A 5,572-nucleotide genomic window follows, 5' to 3' on the forward strand; every position below is an offset into this window, starting at 1 on the left:
CAGACAGCCATTTGTTAACAAATAAATGCAGATGAACACATTTGATTTGGATTGATTACATTATTTAAATGGTAGATTTTGTTTACATTTCTATTTGTTTGAAATTGATGTGGACTGAAAATGTTTCTGCATTAAAGAACACAGTTTGCTACTGCACACATAATAAATCAAATATTGATGATATAAAAAAGTTGTTAAAAAGAGAAATGTATAAAGTAAAATTATCCTCTACAACGCATATGTCAAGTGCTGGCCCGCGAGAATGTTTTCAGTGGCCCCTGGGATGATATTGATTTATTATTAGAACCGGCCCGCAGACCGCAGCAAGCTGGAAGCCCGCAGATCTTTTCCACACACCAATACTACATTTCCCACAATGCAACTGTGATGCGCCGAGCAGTGGCCGCTTTATTTCAATATTAGTGCAGCAGTCGTTCACATAACAGTGACGTTTGCTTTCAGATACCCATCAAAAATGGCAAAACGCAAGGTGGACACTGAGAACATGTTCACGGACGTAGCTGGAAAACCTGTGTGTCTTCTGTGCGGAGAAAGTGTGGCGGTATTGAATGAGTGTAATCTGCGATGACATCATGAAACGAAAAACGCGAACAAAAACAATAATATAGACATGTAACAAAGGCTACAGAAGGTTGAGGAATTAAAATGAAGCCTTAAATCTCAACAGGCTCTGTTCAACAAAAGCCAAATCACGAAGCCAGGCTGCTGTCACGGCCAGTTTTATTGCGGCAGAAGAGAGAAGAGATCACGAAATCAGCCCGGCCACTTACGGAGGGGGATTTCATTAAAAACTGTATGCTTCAAGTTTATGACGAAGTTTGCCCCGACAAAAAAAGCAACTCTTTTTAAACGTGAGCATGAGCAGAAACACCATTGCCTAGCGAGTAGAGCAGTTGTCCATTTATCTAAAAGAGCAGTTTGTTAAAATATGTCATCCCATATTCCTTGGCTGTGGATGAGAACGTTGAAGTTTCTGACGTTGCCCGGTTGTCAATTTTCATCCGCGGAGTGGACTCCAGCCTCAGCGTGACAGGGGATTTTTGGCTTGACATCCGATGCATGACACAACTGTAGTGCATGAAAAAGATACGGCAGAGGGGTGCTGCACAGTTTGCCCGTTTCCTCCCCGCCACAATGGCCAACCTGCGCATCCAGGCTGCTCAAACGTCGATGTTTGGCAGCACATACCTGTGTGAACAACTTTTTTTTTTTAATGAAACTGAACAAAACATCACACAGAGGTCTACTTACTGCTGAACACCTTCACTCAATTTTGAGAATTTGCTCAGCTGACCCCAAATATTGATGAAATGATGAGACACCACCAAGTATCAGCCTCAGCCTCAAAGAAGTGAATACAGGATTACTGTGCAATCACATATTAAGAGTTTTTACTCAGTTCAAGTTTAAAAATTAAAGTATGATATTTGCTTTAACTGCATGCTACTTCTCCTTGAAGAAAGTGTTGCTTTTGGTTAATAAATGTTTGCACTTTAATTTTTATGTATTTCAATCCAATTATGTTTCAAAAATATTTTATTCGAGTGAATGATCGAAAATTGCTCTTATTTGTTTGTCTTTGAAGTAAATTTAGCCTACTTTTGCGAAAAGAGAAAATATCAGTGGCGTTCCGTCAGGGCCAGCAAGGCCTTCTCTGCTGGCCTAAACATTCTCAGAAAAGTAAATTTAATAAATTTCTGAGAATAACAAATTTAATTTATGCTATTTTATTTTCATAAATACGTAAACAAAATTATTCTCTGTATTCTTTACGTCATATTATTTCCACTTAGTCGAGTGGCTTTCAATGTTATTTTAAATAATTATTAAATAGTTATTTTAAATAACATTGAAAGCCACTCGATGAATAATTTATTTATTATGGTAGAGTTTTTAACCAATCATATTTCAGCTAGCTTGTGTTGCCAGGTAAATTAAACTTGCTCGGGGCCTTCAGATTAAACAGAGCAGGCCCCTGTGCGCTGTAAGTGAACGGGCACAGTCAGGTTGCAAGAGCCAATCAGATCACGAGTCTGCGTACCAGGGCCAGCTTCAAGGGCTTACGTCGAGACTGGACGGGCGCGTTCAGTGATTGGATTAGCGCCTGCTAGAGCTATTACTGCATTTTAACCCAAAATGGCCGAAGTAAAGACGTTGATCTGATTGCAGAACTACTGTCCACGCAATTTTCAAGACGGACCTTCCACAAAAAGCTGGATATTGTGCAAAGAATTCGCCCAACTCCTGCGCTAGCTAGCCTGTCCCAGCAAGGAAAACGGTTTGTCCGTCATTTTCAGGCGAGCAATTATGAACGGTACCCGTAGCTCACAGCCTCTGAGAAACACTGCAAATTGTACTGCTGGGAATGCCTATTGCTTGCAACTGACCGATTTGGTGTTTGGAGCCACACTGGATTTACCAATTCAAGTTGTTTTACCAAGGCAGCAAGGAAACATCAGATCACGGCTGGGCACTTACAAGCTACGGTGCGTTTAAAAACGTAGATCTGCAGCTCAGTGAACAGGCACTACATTGGTGAGTACCGTATTTTCACGACCATTCGGCGCACCGTATGGTTGGGCGCAGTCTCATTAATGGGTGCTATTTCTGTATTTTACACATAGACAAAACACACTGTATTATTGGGCACAATTTTAAAGTGGTAAAACATACGCCAGCTTAAACATACGGCATGCATGCGCGCACGCTAAAAACACGTTAGCTTGAAGCATACAGTAGCATGCCAAGACATACAGATACAAGCTAAAAACACGTTTTTAAAAAGGCAACGGAAGCAAAACTGAGTTCCCTTGTATTTTATTTAGCCATCGTACAATGTACTCATGTTTTTCGATCAATCATCACCCAGAAATCCATCAAAGTCCTCATCCTCTGTATCAGAATTGAACAATTGTGCAAGTACCGGTAATCCATCAAAAACGCCGTGTTCCCTCTCGTTGTCAGAGTCACTCTCATTGCCATGTGGCTCCACAGAAATGATGCCGGCTTTGCCAAAAACTCGAACAACAGTGCAAGCAGACACGTTCGTCCAAGCAGCCACAATCCATTCGCAAATTGTGGCGTAACTCGCCCGGCGCTGCCTCTCACTCTTTGTAAAGTTGTGTTTGCCATCGATCATTCATTGTTCCCATGCCGTTCGCAACTTTACTTTGAACGCCCGGTTGATGCCGATGTCCAGCGGTTGGAGTTCTTTAGTCAAGCCTCCGGGAATAACGGCCAGCTCAGAGTTCATTTGCTTGACTTGGTTTTTCACCGCTGCTGTGAGATGGGCACGCATGCCAAAAGCATAACCGATGGCTTGAAGTTTGAACTGAGCTTCGTAGGCGTGTCTCTTTGTAGAATTTATTTTCGGGGGTTCTTAGAAACCAAAACCGAAGTTGTTTTGCAACAATGCACATAGCCACACTCTATACAGGTGTTGGTACCTGCTTGGGGCGTCCCTTTAGCGTCCACTTACACGCCCACCCTTCACTCATTGGCGGACTTCTTCCCCGCATGCCTGTCGTCACTCACGTCTGCCTTTTCTCTCTCTCTCTCTCCATATATGTATATATACACGCCCACCCTTCACTGATTGGCCGACTTCTTTGCCGCATGCCTGTCCACAGTCACTTCCGCCTTTTCTCTATATAAACAGCGTGTCGGCTGTCAGTCAGGTTTTGGAACTCAGCGCATAGACAAGACGCTCCGCATCATAAGGCGTCCTGTCCATTTTGGAGAAAATTTAAGACTTTTAATGGCGCCTTATAGTCGTGAAAATGAATTTTATTTTACATTTCTTCTTGTCATTTTATTTCGTTAGTGTTAAATTAATGGTAATGAAATAAAATAACAAAGATACAAAAATGTATCAAATAAATCTGCTCACCTGCAATTTATAATGGCACATTGTAGTCACCTTCGTGCACTAAAGTTTGTTCAATCTCAGCTGCTCAACATTTTCAGTTATTTGCTGTTGTATAGCCTATTCTCAAAATGCAAATGATCTGTTAACTTTATTTTCAAAGAATAGTTTGTTTTGTTCTTGTGTGGTTGGTGTCTTTTATGAAACTGCGACATTGCGCAATTTATTGGACAGACTTGTTTAAGATCACAGCGTAATTTGGGTGGCATTTTATTTAGTATTTTTAAATCATCTTTTTATTTTTGACAATATCTGTAAATTTAGTTTCCTGCTCTTAATTGTGAATGCATACTTGATGCTCCTGAAATTAAGTGCTGCTTCACGAGCCTATATTGTGTTAATGTATGTGACGTCACTGAAGGCCTAAGGTTGAAATGCACGGCCTGCCACTGGAAAATATGGACTATTGATGGTGCCTTGAATAATACCGGCTTCTTTCATTCATGTTATGGGTATTTTTATACAAGGGAATTTATTTATTTTTTTGCCTGTTGAAAATTAAAGTTTACTGACAGAGCCATAAGAAAATGTTGCTTTATTTATCTTATCATATTGGAATGTATTTGTTATGTTTTCAGTGGATTAAATTTGGTTGAATAAGCAATATGCGGTAATTGTTCAATTTTTCAATGAACATTCGATCAGTCTGGCCCTCGGCTTGCAGCAAAAATTTTTATTTGGCCCTCCGTCCATTTGACTTTGATACCCCTGCTCTACAAGAATACACAATTGTTTTATAGAAATGTCAGTGTGATACTCAAACACTGAAATAATAGCTGCAGCCATACCACAGCCCTGCTACATTGCTATTGTTGGTTAATAAAACCCTTGCTTCAAATCTGTGGGGTAAACCAAAAAAAAAAAAATTGTTTGTCAAAGAAAAAAAAGTTAATTTTGAGCCTTGTGAGCGTGTGTATGTGTGTGCGTGTGTGTGTTAGTCAGTTAGTAGCTACCTGTTAAAAATGTAGTTCGTAATGTAATACAAGTACTGGACCACAATGTTGAAGTAATGTGACTCAAGTACTTTTAATTACTTTTGGTTTGCTCCAATGCCAAATATGTGAATGAAGACAAAATAAAAATAAATATTGCTAAAATATATATTTGTCTGCAGTGGACACCAGTATTTGCCGGGTATAGATATGGTCCGGCCTGCAAATAGCAAAAATCCAGAGAGAGAGAGAGAGAGACATGGTTATAATGTTTGGTGGATAACATCCAGACTTCTAACTGCCTCGAAGCCCTTTAACTTCAACTCCTGTCTGTCACACGTCATAATTTTCTTGTTGTCGCTAACTTCCCTGTAGTATTACATTTTTGCATTCATTGAGATTGGAATGTGTGAGAAAATATCAGCCATGTTTATTTTATGAATAAAGGCAGATTAAGAGATTTGCCATTTGATGCTCAAACTCACAACTGTCAAAACAGCAGCCAGAAGGGACAAGCTCCTCTCTCCAATGTGAAGCAGCCCCCACTAGGACTACATCAATAAACATCAATCTAAGAGGGAGTATATGCGAGCGCTAATCGTGCTGTAGGTTGGGTCAGGGGGCAGGCATGCATGCATATTTGTTGCACGTTATTGGAGATTACAGACTCAACTATTTATATATATATATATAT

The sequence above is a fragment of the Hippocampus guttulatus genome, chromosome 12 (assembly GCF_054856545.1).
Source record: "Hippocampus guttulatus isolate MCC_2025c chromosome 12, RoL_Hgut_1.0, whole genome shotgun sequence".
NCBI lineage: Eukaryota > Metazoa > Chordata > Actinopteri > Syngnathiformes > Syngnathidae > Hippocampus > Hippocampus guttulatus.